The sequence below is a fragment of the Ceratotherium simum genome, chromosome 26 (genome assembly GCF_057802395.1).
Source record: "Ceratotherium simum simum isolate JZ-2026a chromosome 26, ASM5780239v1, whole genome shotgun sequence".
Classification (NCBI taxonomy): Eukaryota; Metazoa; Chordata; class Mammalia; order Perissodactyla; family Rhinocerotidae; genus Ceratotherium; species Ceratotherium simum.
The window spans coordinates 39,005,299-39,022,501 of NC_141925.1; the positions used below are offsets into that span (position 1 = coordinate 39,005,299).

A 17,203-nucleotide genomic window follows, 5' to 3' on the forward strand; every position below is an offset into this window, starting at 1 on the left:
TGATTTGGATGAAGTTGATATGCCCTCATAGAATGAGCCAGGCATGATGTGTTCTTTTGCAATTCTCTGGATTGATTTTATGTGACACTTCAGGTTCTCTTGCCTTCACCTCTGTGGTCACAGCCTCTAAGACTGCTGTCAATAGTCCCTGCCTCCTGGTAGCTGTGTCCCTGTGTAATCCCCTCTCCTTGGTGTAGGCTGGATCACGTGCTTTGAATGAATAGAATATGGCAGAAGAGATGGGATGCCATGTCTGAGATTAGGTTATAAAAGACCATGGATTTGAGGCCCGGCTGGTGGCATAGTGGTTAAGTTTGCCCACTCCACTTCATCGGCCTGGGGTTCATGGTTGTGGATCCTGGTCACAGACCTACATACCACTCATCAGGGCTTGCTGTGGTGGCATCCCACGTAGAAAGTGGAGGAGGATTGGCACAGATGTTGGCTAGGGGACAATCTTCCTCAGGCAAAAAGAGGAAGATTGGCAACAGATGTTAGCTCAGGGCCAATCTCCCTCACACACATAGACAAAAGACTGTGGCTTCTTCTTGGGCGTCCTCTCTCACTCACTCTGATGGAAGCCAGCTGCCCCATGATGTTGTGAGCTGCCCCATGGAGAGGCCCAGGTGGAGGGAGAATTGAGGGAGGCACCTGGCCAATGGCCGGCCAGTGAAGAATTTAGTCCTGCCAGTGACCACCTAAGTGGAATTGAAAGTAGATCCTTCCCCAGTCAAGACTTTGGATGGGACTGCAGCCCAGCTGGACACCAGGACTGTAACCTCATGAGAGCGCTTGAGCCAGAGGTAACCAGCTAAGCCACACCTGTGTTCCTATCCCAAGAAACTGTGACATAATAAATGTTTGTTGTTTTAAGTTGTTACATTTTGGGATAATTTGCTATCTAGCATTAATAACTAATTTACTTCTCCTGCTCTTTGGCCACTTGTTCGGTTTCAGCCACCACAGCAGGGACCAACTTTGCATGGATTCCACTTTAATTCTTGTATGTGTAGCCTGACAGTGCCTCCCAACTTACTAAATGATTTGTAATACAAAAGTTTTGGAAAGTTAATGCTCCAGGGAAAGAACATCTGACCAATGGGAAAAGGAAGCCAGTGGACACTTTCTTCCCCTTCCTTTCCTTGGTTGCGCTGTCCTGGAAAGGATTGCTTGCTTTTGATATCAAACGTTGGCCAGGTTGATAAGGAACCCTCATATAGGTTCTCCTTCCTTCCATGCTTCATTCCCATTTTCCTTCACTCTTGCTCACTTGGGATCATGTTCACAAATAAATTAGTGGCACTAACGCCTGTCTCTTAGGCTCTCTTTTTGGAAACCGGGCTAAGACATATTTGTCCCTGACATTTACCGTAAAACTCTCTGGATATGATCTTTTCTTTGTGGGAAGGTTTTGACTTCTGCTTAATTTTTTAAAGAAGTTTTTGGACTATTTAGCTTTCAATTTATTCTTGGGTTAGTTTTGGCCAATTATGTTTTCCTAGGGACTAGCCTCTTGATCTAATATTTCAACTAATGTTTTTCACAATTCTTAGCAACAATCAAATTAATAGATATGAGTTTTGTTGTGTTTAGGTCTTCATCCCACAAATTTAAAAAGATTACCAATATGTGCTACTAGTTAACTGATAGTAAGTGCTTGCATTTGACAAAGTGAATGTACAAGCAGCAAGTAAATATTAACTGAACAACTGAGAAGTGACTGATTATGCCTTTTTCCTCACAGACGTGTGTACTCGTGGATGTGACTTTGTATTCCAAGTCATATGTCATAGTGATATATTTTGTTTAGTAGTATATCTCATATTTGGTAAGATAAATTTAAAAATATCAATATTTTGGGCCAGCTGCATTGGCCTAGTCATTCAGTTTGGCAATCTCCACTTTGGTGGCCTGAGTTTGGTTCCAGGGCTTGGGCCTACACCACTTGTCTGTCAGCAGCCATACAGTGACAGCGGCTCACGTAGAAAAAAGAGGAAGATTGGTAACAGATGTTAGCTCAGGGCGAATCTTCCTCCCCAAAAGAGGAAGATTGGCTATAGCCATTACCTCAGGGTGAATCTTCCTCAGCAAAAAAAAAAAAAAATATATATATATATATAATATATATAAATATGTACATGTATAAATATCAATATTTCATGAAAATAGACTCATGGCCTCTAGAAGCCTTTGCCTCCTAAGAAGGATTGAGCACTGCTGGCTTCTCTCTGATGTGTGGCCAGGATTGGAACCAGCCATGCCCTCCACCTTCTCTGCAAGCCCCTGCTTTGAGTCTGGTCCACTGGGGAGCAGTGACAACAGATGTCTCCAGAGACCCTCAAGTCACAGGGATGATAAGTTTATTTCACATGGAAACTGTTTTGTTCTTCCCACCTCTAGAGCACACAACCCCGTAAATAAACTGGCTTCCCTAGGTGGTGTTTGCATTAATTTTACTGTGACTTAGTTATGAGGGTTCTGCTACATGCAATCAGTCAGAACCTTCTTGGTCATCGTTCTCGTTCCTTGACTGTTTCTCAAATTTATCTCCCTTGGTTAGTAGCTTACTAGCTAGTTACTAACTTTGGAGATGTTCGCTGTCTGGCTTGCTACTGTTTCTTATTTGGGATTTCCAGGCTGTTCCTTGCTATATTCTTGTCTCTTATTAACCTTCGATATATATTCATTCAATAAGTCGTTTATATATTTAACAAACGTTTAGTAAGTATCCCTGATGTGCCAGGCAGTGTGTTGGGCTGGAGATTCAAAATCAATAAGACAAACTTCCTACTTCCAGCTCTTAAGGAGAAAATCCACAGAATGTGTACCTCATCTCCATCAGCGATTATCATCTGCATGTTAGCATGGCCTGGAGGAGAAAGTCTGTAATTTTGTTGTTGTTTTGTTTTTTAGTGCTGATTCTTTCCTCCTACTTCAAATTTTTGGGTGAGCCCAGCGTCAATATTTTTTAAAGCTCCCCATGGACATGGATTGTAAGGAGTATCCTGGGCTGAGAGTCACTATGTGTTCCTCCATAAAAACTGTGAATGTGCAGAAGTGGCATGTTTCCAATCACCTACCTGCTGGAGAGTGGACAAGGCTTTTTGGAGACGATTGATGCTCTGGCTGACTCCTGGAGGATGCCTAGGAATTCTCCAGTTGGAAAATGGTTTGGGCCCATTCCAGGCACGAGAACATCCTGTGCAAACACAAGGAGATATAGACATGTCTCATTTGGAGAGCTTAGAAAGTGGTGACTCACACCATTTGCTCAAAACCTCATGTACACATGGGGAAGTGAACCCAGATAAGACTGAAGAGCCAGCTGTGGCCAGATGAGCAATGATCATGCATTCCTACCCTGAGGTGTTTGGATTTTATCCTGGGGATGATGGGAGTAGCTAGAGGGATTTGAACAATGGAGGAAAGTTACAAGATCCATATTTACCAGACTGTGTCTAGTGGCTGAGTAGGAGATTCCCTGGATGAGGCCAGTGGAGGGTCAGGCCAAACATGTTAGGAGGTTACTGCAACAATTAGGAGAGACTGCCAAGGCTTTTGCAACATATCCTGTGACACTCATATTTTCCTTCATCTTACGTTTCCTGTTTCATTAATTCCTTTCCACATGGTCTTCTGAAATTTGCCTTCCATTCTCTGATTCCCCTTCTACTCATCACTTGGTTCATTATCTTTTACTCTCTGCTTTCCTGGAAACCCAAGTGATTCTGCCTGCGACATGTCAGAACTGTTTGCAACATCCCCTATCTGCTATTACCTCGAGTTCAGTGAATACGTAATTTAGTAACGGGTGGAAGGATGTGCATGTCGTTTTTGTGGTGGTAACCATCTCTAGAATTTTTACAACTACAGTGGAAGTGTGCTGGGAAGTGTGGAAGGAAACATTTATGTGGTCTGAGGCTGACACAACCTGCCTAGTTATTTCAGAAGGAAGCTTGAAGCAAGCATGCCGCTGGCACAACTGCGAATCACAAGATCTACTTCATGCCTTGGACTTATTTAATTGCTTGGGTAAGACTCTTCCTCACCCTGAATTTCTGTTCCACATTTGTAAAGTGGGAATTAGGATAATCCCAAACCTGCTCATCTCACAGAATTGTCTTGAGAATCAGCTAAGAGAGACACGAAAGAGCTTTGTAAACTGCATAGTGTGGTAGACATATTAGCGGTTAGTTTATCAGGATTGAGACACTTTAGATGGAGTAGCAAGTGAGTACCCATGAGGAAGTCTTCATCCTCTTTTCTTTACTGTAAAGTCTATGGAAGTGCTTCTACTTCAAGGCAATGGGGCTTTCTACCTGGTGCAATGTGTGTGGTTCAGAAAGGACATCCCCTTGTGTCACCCCAGCCCTCATCGATAGGCTTGCTAGGGGGTCTCAGCTTGTCTCTGTGTTAGGGCAGAACACTGGTCATTACCCTCTCAGACACCCTGGGCTCTAGTGCTAGTCCCCATAGTGATTCTGTGTGGTCTCGGGCAAGGTTGAGTCTGGTTAAAGTTAAGACCTTGGGCTCTAAGGCTAGACAATTTAAATTTGAATTCAGCTTGGCTAGGAATTAGCGATGAGATCTTGGATGGTCACTTCACCTTTCTGTGCCTCCATTTGGTCACCTGTAAAGTAGGGATCATAACAACACATATCACGTAGGATTGTTGGGTAGACTGAATCAGCTCATGTAGGCCAAGTACTCAGAACAGTAAATATTAACTCTCATTGCCTGAGGTTAGGTCTTACTCTGTGTGTGTGTGTGTGTGTGTGTGTGTGTGTGTGTGGTGTGCTGTGCCTCTTTCTCTGGAGTCCCAGTTGAGAAGCCAGTCTAGAATTTAGAGCTCAGAGCCTAAATGGGTGGTTGTCTTCTCCCAGGTCTGTGCTATTTCATCTTTGCTCTTCATCTTGCCCTCAGGGCACTTGGTTCCAGACTGTGCTGGGGGACCTGGGGGACGGTATATGACAATAAGGAGAATAAAGAAGGAGGAAGGAGGCTTTACAAAATGCTCAAGAGATACAGAAGTTGAGAGAGTCAGGCAATGAAGGAGTCCTGTGGTTGGGATAAGATCCTCTTGGGTTGATTCTGGTCCATTTCTTTCACAGACAGAGGAGGAAACAAGCCCTGGCATGCCCAAGTTCCCATACTTCCAATGCATCAAGTCCTGTTGATTCTGTTATCTTCATATCTTTCCACGGAGGAGAGAGTTTAAGGAAAGAATAAGGGTCCACTGTGTCCAGTACTGCTACATCATAGCATGTGTCCAGGTTTATAACTCAATATTTATTTGTGTGGTTATTTGTTTAGTATCTCTTTCCCTTGTGCCTTCATGAGGGCAAGGATCCTGACTCTTTTATATTCAGGCTTGGCTCATAGCCTGAGCACAGCAGGAGTAGAGCCCAACCAACATACAATGACACTGGGGAGAGGTGCCCCCTCCTCCAATGGCGAGAGAGAATGTCCATGGACCTGCCACTTTCCTCACCACTCTCCCAACAAGATCGAGGCCCAGTCGTCAAAACATAGATTCCACTTGGTTACTCCGAGTTGGCAAGATCAAGGTGTGTCCCACTGAGAAGAATGGGGGCTTGAGAGCTGAGTTATAGACACTCAATCTTGCTTTCATGTTTTGCACACTCTAGATTGTGACCTGAGAAATTGGAATCTAATGCACAAATACTTCCAGAGCAACACTGCCTCCCCATGCCAGGAGCAATTCTCTTGGCCAGTGGAAGTCAAGACAGGCTTCCCCGAAGAGGAGTCACTTAGGCTAAGAATATAAAAGATCAGGAATATCAGACTGATGGTTCTCCTTGTATCACTGAGTCCCTGACCACCTTCACCTGTCTTGATATCTGAGCCTAATGCTTCCCTGAATGTTATTTGAGATTCAATGTTGACCGATTACTAAGGAGAGTGAGAAAGCAGATAAGCCATTCTCTGTTGATGAGGACATTGTGTTTCTTATACATGTGTGAGTATTTTAACTTGATGCTACTATAATTATCTGTTAATTTGTCTCTATCTTCAACCTGAATAATGTCTGGGTCTTATTTATATTTGTACCCTAAGCATTTAGAACAGAGTTTTGAAAGTACATTATGAGCCCATTAGTACACAAACAAGTAGATGAGAGACAGGGTGTGTGGGGTGTTCTTCCAATGTACAGTGTCTTCCTTCACACATGCAGCACAGCTGTTAGTATGGGAGTCTCTTCATGTTAGGTGTTCCCTTCTGTGGAATGAAGGGGCACAGAGATCACGCCTTCTGTTATTTCCCCTTGCAGAACAAGGCCATTTGTTTTGGGTAGCACGTGGTACTGGCTACATTTTAGTGCTAAGCAATGACTAGCCTATCGCCCTTGGGATAGATCTCAACCAGCTGGACCAGGCCCTGGGGTGACTACGGCAGGTAGATGGTCATATTCGGCTGAGTTACAAAATCGTTGTAGCTGAGTATGCATTTTGGAGGAAGATGAACGCATATTAGTTTCCTTTGAGGTTTTGTTTCCAAGAAGAATAAGAAAGGCTTTGTGCTTAGGTGAGAGTGGTAAGTTGTCAATAGTTATCAGATGACACTCTAGTCTTTCCTTATTTGGATGTACTCTGTGTAATTCTCTGGTTCGGAGCATAGAGGGGAGATCCTACCCAACAATGCCCTTAGTATCCTCCTGACTTGCATCTGTCTTTGTTCCTGTTGAGATGAGGTGGAATCCCTGTTCTGGAAGATCCATGGGATAGCTATTGTGAGGGTCTCCATGGATATAGGAACCATAATTTTAACCAGTTTGCTCTTCCAGCCTTGGGTCTGACTAGTTCCCATAGTGGCCCTTACCAGGAAATGGCAAACTCTGGATATTGGTGTTTCAGGGCAGCAGCAGCCTTTTCAGTGTCCCTTCCTATTATCTTATTTATACTATGTTGTGATCAATTGCTGTTGGGAAGCCATTTGCTGTCACTGAGCCTCAGTTTCTACATCTGTAAACTGGGGTGGTAGCATGGCCCTTTTTATCAGTGCCAAGGGAAGGCACAAAAATGGGACAGAAACATATTGGAATTCCTGGGACTTTCTACCTTACTTTTCCTGGGGATCATCTTTCAGCTTCCCATATCTGTCCTTTGTTAGTATTGCAGCTTGCAGCCACTGCTTTCCTTAATTACCTATCTGTAGGGCTCTATTATGCCAGAGATTCCAGTGGTAATCCGTGTTCTGAGCACAGTTATGTGTCTCTCTCCCTTTAGTGGGATGTTGCTCCTGAAGAAGGGAACTGTATGGCTTCTAGCCCACAGCCTTCAGGATACCAACACATAACGTTCACCCACTTGTCCTGGGATCAATGCACGAATGAGTAGACGCATTCATGCATTACACTTACCAGTGGCAGCTATGGATTTTACCAGGTGCCTCCTTGAGAAAATCTTAACCCATAGATGACAAACCCTCACGGTATGAATTTAAGGTTGCATGACAAGGTATAAAGTAAATTAAAGGAGGCCATGAGCTAGTTTACCAATGAGACCTACTCAGGCCAGTGACAGACAGTGCTGGGGACTTTCAGGTCAGAGAGTTGGAAAGAGTTGGTGAGGGGAGACTATCACTTTCTGCAGAAGGGCTGAAGGTGAGAAAGGGTAAAGAGAGAAGGAAATGCACAAACACAGCTTAAATGTCTCTGTTTCTGTCGAGTTTAGAGTTTTGATTTCCACACAACCCACAGTTTCTCAGGCCTGCAAACACAGAGCATGGGTCAGAATCATGATAATGAGCTGGTGTAATTTCCGGATGCTCAGCCCTCAGATCTTTCCTATCAGGTATGTGGTGGGGAGCTCACAGGTGACAATGACTGCTACTATAGGCTTTCTTCTTACCATCTCCTAGCCACCAGTTAGAAATTCCCCCACTGGTCAAAAAGCAGGAAGCCATCTGCTCTGATCCCTTTCCCTGGAGTAAAGGCTTGTGTCATCTTTTTGGAGTCCTGGTTGCTTGTGTGCTGCCTGTGGTGACATCTTTGGTGGCTAAAGTGGCTGGAGTCCACTCGGCCATCCAGGCTGCTTTCTCCTCTTCACTCCGTTCACACCCATTGTTCTTGCACATTGATCTTTCCAGAGATTGGGGGCCAGTCTTTGGTCAAGGATCTGTCTTACTGACTGTCTACTGCAGGACCCTCTGGGGGGCTGGACTGGAAGCAGCATGAATTGATACCATTTGGTTCAGCTATCACCACCTTGGCCATATCCTGCCTCTCTCTCAGGTGCCCTCTTGTCAACAGAATATGATGGATCAGCTTGAATGTGAAGCGATGGTGGTCCAGGCACACCCGGGCCCTCCTGTTGTATTAACTATACAGGAAGATGGTGTGGTCACCAATGAGACATAGGGAAACGACACGCATGGGGCCCAGCATTTCCACCTCTACCAACTCAACTCCAGTAACCTTTCTGGATGCCACCTCTGCATAAGGCACTCTGCTAGGGACTGGGGACATCATAGTGACTAATACCCTGATTGTGCCCTTGAGAAGGTCTCAATCTGATAAGGGAACTAAGTGTGGAAACCAACAATGGTGCTAGAGGTCAGAGAGGACAATAATAGAATTGGGGGGAGATAGAAGAAGTCCAGAGGAAGAAGTGGTTATATCTATTCAAGGAGGTTGGTGAGGAAAGACTCTAACAGATGGGGTTCTGTCTGAGCTCGGTTTTGAAGGATGAGTAGGAGCCTTCCACAGGGCACAGGTGTATTTATGGGCAGAGGAAAGTGCATGGGTAAAGATCTGTAGGCCTAGCCAGTTTGAAGGATTTCAAATATTTTGGAGTGCATGCAGCCATGGAGTCAAGGACAGGTTAGAGATTGAAGGCCAGTAGCTTTACTGAGTTTTTGTAACCTTTGGGCTTACTGATAACACTGATCGAGTTGTTTATTGATTTCCCACAGAATATGAACTCAAAGGAGGTCAAACTGGAGTGTCCATGATGCTGTGCCAAGTATCAGGGGGGAGAGGGCACCTGGAGGTGGAGCACAGGTGGCCCTTCTACTGGCTGCAGCTGCAGCACCACCCCCTTTCCCAGCACATAAACCTTCCAGCCTCACTCAATCTCCACTGGGCTGGAAGGGAAGCTCTGTATCCACAGGTCTGCAAACAGTAGCACTGACTTCTGAAAGGAAAACTCAGAGGAGAGAATCTCAGAAGGAAAGTGGCCATGGACCTGACCCCAAGCTTTTCCACAGAAACCTGGGTTCTCCTGGCTACCAGCCTGGTGCTCCTCTATCTGTGAGTAACTGTCCAGGTTTGTGTCCTCTGTAACCGTGGACTTGGGGTGCTAATCAGCCCCCCTTTCCCTTATTTGTTTTGAAGATTTAAAGAGTTAACAAAAGGGAAGTTGCTTAATCGTTGGGTGCTAGCAACACGTGAGAGGTTATCGTTGATCTGACCCAGATCCGTTGAAGGAGCATCCCTCCCCCTCCCCCAAAATTTCTGTAGTTGGGAGGGTTTATTGACATTATTTGCTCCTGGGGCTGATCTTCTGATTGACTACCAGTGTGGACCTAGACTCTTCAACCAGAATTCAGCAGAGGCTGTTTAAAACCAACAGGCCCCCGGGCAGTGGAGTCCTCACCCGCTTCCCAAGCTCTGGGGATCCTGGAGGCAGAAGGAAGTGGCTTGGGTTTTTGTCTCATTATCTTCACCTTCCAGGCTCTGTGTTTACTACAAAGGACATGTAAAGGACTGACCCCTGTGTCAGTCAGGTGGTTCCTGCTTCCCTCCCTCCTACCACCGGGCACCATGTACACAATTCTCTTGGAGCACCTAGAATTTGCTAAGGCTGGAAACTGCTCTGCCCCTCTTCTCAGAGTCAGCTCCTCCTTCTTTGCTGTTCCCCAACCCTTTGTAGCCCCTCCTAAGACTCAATTCCCTCACCCTGTAATATGCAGAAATACTTACCCCTAAATGAGGAATCTTTAGAGCAGAGGAAACCTGGCTGAAATCTTGAAATTGTATTCTTTCCTTTCACCTTTTCCTTCCAGTCTCTGGGAGGGTTAGCATCAGTACAGAGATTTCTTCTCCCCTTGATATGAAATCTGCTAGCAGACTGCAAAGGTATGAGCCCCAAAAACCAATTTGGATTTTAAATATTTTTCCCTGTAAGTTACAGTGCAGGACGGTGAATCAAACCATCCAGCAGAGGAATTCCTTTCAATGGTGGGATCCTGGTATCATAGTGCAGGTTCGGAGAGGATTTATTTTCAACCTGTGGGTAGGGAAGGCCCCTCCATGTCACATTTGACCTCTGTCTCCATCTCACTTTCTGAGAATAGGAAATCATGAACACAGATACAAACATAGAAAATATAAATCTGGTTTTAATTCTTTGAAAGAAATGTTAGTAATTGCGAGTATTTTGACAACATATTTTCTGAATGATAACATTTTAAAGTTACTTGATGTGGTTTAATTTCATTCTATTTCACTAGATTTTTTACTGAGATAAGAGTATTTCCAGCATTTACTTTTTGAAGGATAAAAGAGGGATGTAGGTTCAGTATTTGTGGCTAGAAAAGTGCATAAATAACCTCATCGTTGTGGAATAAAGTGAGGAATATGAATCTATGGCACAAATATATACTTCTATGATGTAGATTGTATACATTTTTTAAAAATATCCCTGCCCAGCAGGTTCTTTTAATCTCTCAGTGCAGGTGAGTAAGCGAGACTGTGAGCCAGTGATGATATGAGAGGCATCCAGGTAGGAGTCAGGATGAAGAGGAAGAATATTCCTTTTCCCTCAGAGCAGAGATAGTCCTCAGTCCTGGTCCCACATGGGCAGCAGGGTTAGCATCTCACCTGCTTGAAGCCTAGAGACAAGGACACCATCCATCTAAGTCACTCTTTGTGTGGTCTGTCTGGCAGCAGGACTGTCGCTAGATAGCGTCAGCACTGAACGAACAACACTATAGCCTTGGAGACACTGGTGCAGACAGGAGTCAGTAGCTGTAGAGTAGACAATGGCCTCCTTATGCCAATACAATGTAAACATAATAAAAAAGATTGGCTTTATTGTTTTCACCTTCACTTGTACCAAAAGCCTCATTACTCTACCCAAAAGAGGGAAGCTGAAAAGAAACTGAGGAATTCACCCAGCCCACCGTCTGCCTTGACCTGGAACCATGTGAGTTTAGACACTAGACTAGATCTTTCCTTGGGGGCCAGGGTTGCTGACACATTCACTCAATTGCTTGGCCTCACCTGCGAGTTCATGTCACACATTGAAAGTTCAGAAGCAGAAATTGGTTTAATTGATTTCCCGTGGTTGTCATGGCAAAGGAAGGAACTGGGTGGGACTAACCGAGACCACCCCTGTTTCTGTCAGTTAGTGCTCGTGCTTCCATCAGCTGTTCTGGAGGAAGGATCCCAGTGCCCAGCTGGGCCTGCTCAAGGTGCCTCTGTTGGATGCTTCAAACACAGGTCCTCTCATGCCATGTTTTGGGGTTTATTTTATCACATATTATAAGATTTGCTGGATTTATACAGAATATTTGAAACCTGTACAGCCTTAAAGGCTAATCTCCAAAGAAGAAGAGACAAAGTCTTAATTCCACTCTCTGGAACATTTTATGATTACTCATTTTATGTTGCATTATGCATCTTTTTCTATCAACAGGAGGATACCTGAACTTTGGAAGGCCCCCTACCCTTTTGCTGAAAGCCCGTGTAGAGCATGTTGTACCATCTATACATTGCATACTTTTCAGCAATACTTTCCTAATTTGCCTCTCCAGAGCAAGTCTTGTAAGCCTAGCAACTTCATGGTTAAAATAGTTGCCAGCAGCTTCTTCCCTCACCCCGTCTTCTTCCTCCATTCTGCCATCTCTCAGTAACACTAGAGTTGGAAGACTTGCAAGGATCCAGAACCTCCAGTTGTGGGATTCCACACATGATACGTGAGAGATTAGTTGCAGGCAGGCCTGCCATAGGGAACACCAGCTTAATGGGTTTCTGAGATAGTTAATGCACAGAAACAGTAAACTAACTGCTTTGTGACTGACCATCTTGAACAATGAGTGTTCCCTGGCACCGTGCTTAGCAGATGAGTATCGCAGGTTGGAGAACCAGATGCCATGAGAGGAAGAACGGTCTGGAAATGGATTCTTTAGTCATTGGGGAACATATGGGTCAATCACCCTTATCTTTAGCTCAAGTCAACCAAACTGCCTGACAACACGGACTTGGGCGAGACTGAAAGATGCTCACATTTCTACGAGGCCAATGGAAGCCTTGAACACAGTCTTCACTCTATTGAAATAAGAACCCTGGCTGCTCCGAGGCCTGTATGAAGACAGATTGAAGAAGGACCAAATCCTAAAATGGGGTCAGGGCATAGGGGAAGGAAAATCACAAAAGTCTTCGAGCACAGTGTAAGAACAATGTCACAGTAGGCTCTCAGTAACTCTATGTTGTTGAGTGGATGTAGTTATGGAAAATCTCATTAGAGCAGAAAAAAATTTTTCCCCTTTCTACCTAGAATGAGAATCTCTAAATCATGGAAGAGTCAAGCTACTAAATGGACATGAATGAATTCCCTGGGAGAAGTCCAGCGTGAACATCTCAGGGGCCCTCAAGTTTGGAAACAGTTGTCAAGTATTCACTCTAGGATTGGGACCATGGAGACTTCAGCTGCTTTTAGCCACTCATGGTTACTTTTTGTGAGTCTCACAGTGGAGGTGCGAAAGGAGATCATGAGCGAATGTAATTATTGCTGTTGGAGTTGCTGTTATTTATCGCCTCCACGTTACCTCCTTCTCTTCAGTGTTCCAGTTCTGAGTCAGGGACTGGCCAGCCCCAGCACCTATTCCACAATCCCTGTGACCTGGATCTCTCTTTCACTTTATAGGTATGGGACCTATACTCATGGCCTTTTTAAGAAGCTGGGAATTCCTGGGCCGACACCTCTGCCTTTTTTGGGACATATTCTGAGCTACCATAAGGTAAGTGTTGTTTGAGCTTCCCGGTTTGCTTCTTTTTTTTTGTTGTTGGTGATGAAGACTGGCCCTGAGCTAACAACTGTTGCCAATCTTCCTCTTTTTGCTTGAGGAACAGTGACTGTGCTAACATCTGTGGCAGTCCTCCTCCATTTTGTATATGGGACGCTGCCACAGCATGGCTTGATGAGCAATGTGTAGGTCCACACCTGGTATCCAAAACCATGTAGCCCAGGCCACCAAAGTGGAGCATATGAGTTTAACTACTAGGCAACCAGGAAGGCCCCCTATTTTGCTTCTTATGAATGCAAACCCCAGCTTATTTCCATAGTAACAATGCCCATGCTCAGGAGGAATTTTTGAGCTTTTCCTCTTTCCAGAAATGGTGTTATAGGCCCCACCCAGCACATGGCCAGGTTTACCCCAGGGGTCTATTGTCAGCTGTTAGGAGTCTCAGGTTTTGCCTCTATTGGACAGCCCAGCTCTCTGGCCAATTCAGCACAGGACTTGATATTCCAACTCGTGAGCATTGAGAAGAGGATTTTCTTTCTGCCAGGTGCAGATTCCCAGGAAAGCACAATCGCATTTAGTATTAGGAGAAAATAAAGAAGGGAGTTCCCAGTAGTAGCTCATTAAGTGTGTACACAAGAGGCAGACTTTCCTGTTTGTAGCATAAGATAGCTTTTTTTCCCCTCCTTCCTCCTGGGTAGTTTTTGTTTTTTTTTGCTGAGGAATATTCTCCCTGAGCTGACATCTATTACCAATCTTCCTCCTTTTGTGTGTGAGTCACCACCACAGCATGGCCACTGACAGACAAGTGGTGTATGTCCGCACCTGGGCACTGATTCCCGGCTGCTGAAGTGGAGCATACTGAATTCAACCACTAGGCCTCTGGGGCCCCCTTCTGGGTAGTTTTTAATCTTCAGTTTATTAGGCAGCCCCAGTATTCACCGTTGGGTATTTTGCACAAACTTGAATTCTCTCAAGAACTGCTAAACCCCTGCAGTTATACCCATTGCTTTATTCCCCCTTTTGCTACCCGTGACATCTTTTGGGATTTGAGAGATGGAACAAGAGCTTTCTGCTTTACTTCTCTTCCTTCAGAGGAGGCGCCCTATGGGTGAGTCTGAGCAGTGAGTGCATATACTGAGACAAGATGGTGGTTGTCAATGGACTTCAGATATTTAAACACTAATTGAGTTGTCTACTTTTTATAAACAAATGCAGACTCACTTCTACAACAACACTAGAAGGGAGGTTATGGCATAATGTTACTAAAAATTAGTATAACTGAGTGGAATGTACTAGGTGACACATGGACTGTGCGTTTCAGTGGGGCCATTGTGGTTAACTCAGCTCTGATGCCTCTCCCAGGGTCTGGTCCCTGGGTGGAAGGTTTCAAGTTCACGTCCAGACTGCAAGCAGGCAGAAGCTTGTATGTAGTCTGGTCTTTGCCTAGATTCCCACAGACCTGAGGATTGTTTCTTAGATCCCAGTTCTCCCAACTGAGGCCTTCAGTGCCTAACTATTGCCTAAGAACTTTCATATATTTTTCCATCCTAAAAAGCAATAATTTCCTTTCTAATTTTCTCAGATCAGCTCCTTAGTAGATGCACCCCAAGATCCAAGTTTATGGGGCCTTGTTTTGCATAGTCAAATCATCACAACTGAAACTTAGTGATGGGGAGATTTTTTTTAAGTTATAGAAATGAAAACTCAGAACAAGTGTTTTAATTTTTTCTGTCCTGTGTGGAGTGGTGGCTTCTCCCCACCTTTTCTATGTTGAGCTGGAAAACTGGAAGGCAGGTCCACTTTGTCATTCAATCATTCACACACTCACTCACTTTCTCACTCAACAAACATGCCTTAGACTTATTTAAATCTGCTAGACTAAAAGAGGTCACTGGTGTCTTAAACCTCCTAACTCTGCTAGAATTCTAGAGAGGGCTCATGAGATAAATGAAAAGGATGCTTAACAAGGAGATGAAAGAGTGTGCAGGGCATGCTCACTTTCCCTCAGCTTCAGTTTTGTCGTGTCCCTGGAGCTAATAATTCAGAGAGTTATTTAATTTCAGAGACAACCTGGGCACAAGTGAAAATACTTTAGGAAGAGAAGGAGTTACTTACTATCCATAGACATGGGTAAGTCATTTAGTATCTACTATACTTGTAAAATGTTAAAAATTAAATGCTCCATTTCAGATATCTCCTCTATTTTCTCTTCTTTTCCCTAAGACATCTCTGAATAAGAGCTCCCTCTCATTGCCAGTGAAAGACAATAAGACTGATTTCATGGGATTCCAGTAATTTCTGTGCCAATTTTAGGTAGATTTCAATACATTTCGATTAGTAATCTAATTTTGTTTCTCCTTGCAGGGTTTTTGGGATTTTGACAATAAATGTTTTAAAAAGTATGGAAAAATGTGGGGGTGAGTATTCTGGAAACTTTCATTGGATAGACTTGTTGTTATGATGATGCCCTCGCCGTATGCAAGGTAATCTCAGTCCAGAGCCTCTTTTAGAAATTTTAGAAATAGGACAGTGAAATCATTCATAAACCTACTATCACTTTTTGAGCATTCCAAATCTTTTTATGCCTGTAGACATATTTTTCCATATTTGTGATCAGTATGTCTACAGTTTTCATCTAATATTAGGTCATATGCATCTGTCATGTTTTTGATAGATCTTCAAAATTATAATTTTTCATGACCGAGTGGGTGGACTTTCCTAATTAATTATTGTTTTGTTCTTAGACAATTTACTTATCTTCAATTATTTACTAACCTAAATTTCTTTTTATAATGAAATATTTTAAACATAGAAAAAATGATGTATGGATTCTGTAACGTCAGGATGAAAGTCTGGACTTTCAGGTGTGGCTCCAGCTGTAGAATCCAGCTTGTTCAATGTAATCAGCTCTGTTTTCCCAACAGGGTTTATGATGGTAGACGGCCTGTGTTGGCTATCACAGATCCAGACATGATCAAAACAGTACTAGTGAAAGAATGTTATTTTGTTTTCACAAACCGGCAGGTAGGCATCCATTTCTTTTAATGTAAAATTTTATTTATTAAGTTTGTATTTATAAATAATTATAGGTTCACAGGAAGTTGCCAAAAAAAAAAAAAAGTACAGGGAGGTGCCATGTCAGGTGCCCTTCATCCTGCTTCCTCCAGTGGTAATAACTTGCGTAGCTATAGTACAGTATCAAAGCAGGACCTTGACATTGGTATTGTCCAGTGAGCTGATTCAGATTTCATCAGTTTTATGTGCACTCATTTGTGTGTTTATGTATGTGTGTGTGTGTGGGTTGCTCTATGAAAATTTGTCATGTATGTAGATTTGTGTAACGACCACCACAATCAAGATACAGAACTGTTACATCACCACAAGGGTCCCTCTTACTATTCTTTTATCGTCACGGGGTGTAGCTTTTCTTTTCCTCTTATCAGGGTCTTTAGCAGAGCAAATATTTTTTCTTCTAATGAGGCCCATTTATCCATTTTTCCTATTATGGGTTGTACTTCTGCTGTCAAGTCTGAAAACTCTTCATCTAGCCCTAGGTCCCAAAGATTTTCTCCTATTTCTTTCGTAAACATTATATAGTTTTATGTTTTACATTTAAGTCCATGATCCATTCTGTGTTAATTTTTGTATAAGGTGTGAAGTTTAGATCAAGTTTCATTTTTTTTTTTTTGCCTATGGATGTCTAATTGCTCTGGCACTGTTTGTGGAAAGGCTGTCTTTCCTCTATTGAATAGCTTTTGCACTATTGTCAAAAAACAGTTGGACCTATGCGCGTGGATCTATTTCTCATTCTCTGTTCATTGATCTGTGGGTCTATCCCTCCACCAGTACCACACAATCTTCATGGCTATAGCTACAGAGTAAATCTTAATATTATGTAGAATGATTTCTCCCACTTTATTTTTTTTTCAGAATTGTTTTAGCTATTCTAGGTCCTTTGCATTTCCATACAAATTTAGAATAAGCTTATCCACGTTTACAAAGAAATTGCTGAGATTGTCGTAATCTACAGATCAATTTGGGGAAAATCTATGTCTTTACTAGGTCAAGACTTCCAATCCATGAACACAGAATGTCTCTAGTTATTTAGGTTTTCTTTGATTCCTTTCATCAACATTTTGCAGTTCTCAGCATAGAGATCCTGTACATGTTTTGTTAGATTTGCACGTAAAGTGTTTCATATTTTTTGGCGTGA

General features: G+C 43.3%; 1 pseudogene; it reads left to right on the forward strand.

Moving 5' to 3' along the window:
• Window positions 1-9,200: 9,200 nt before the first annotated feature.
• The window catches only part of LOC101387105 (cytochrome P450 3A12-like), a 34,514-nt pseudogene continuing 26,511 nt past the window's right edge, over window positions 9,201-17,203 (forward strand).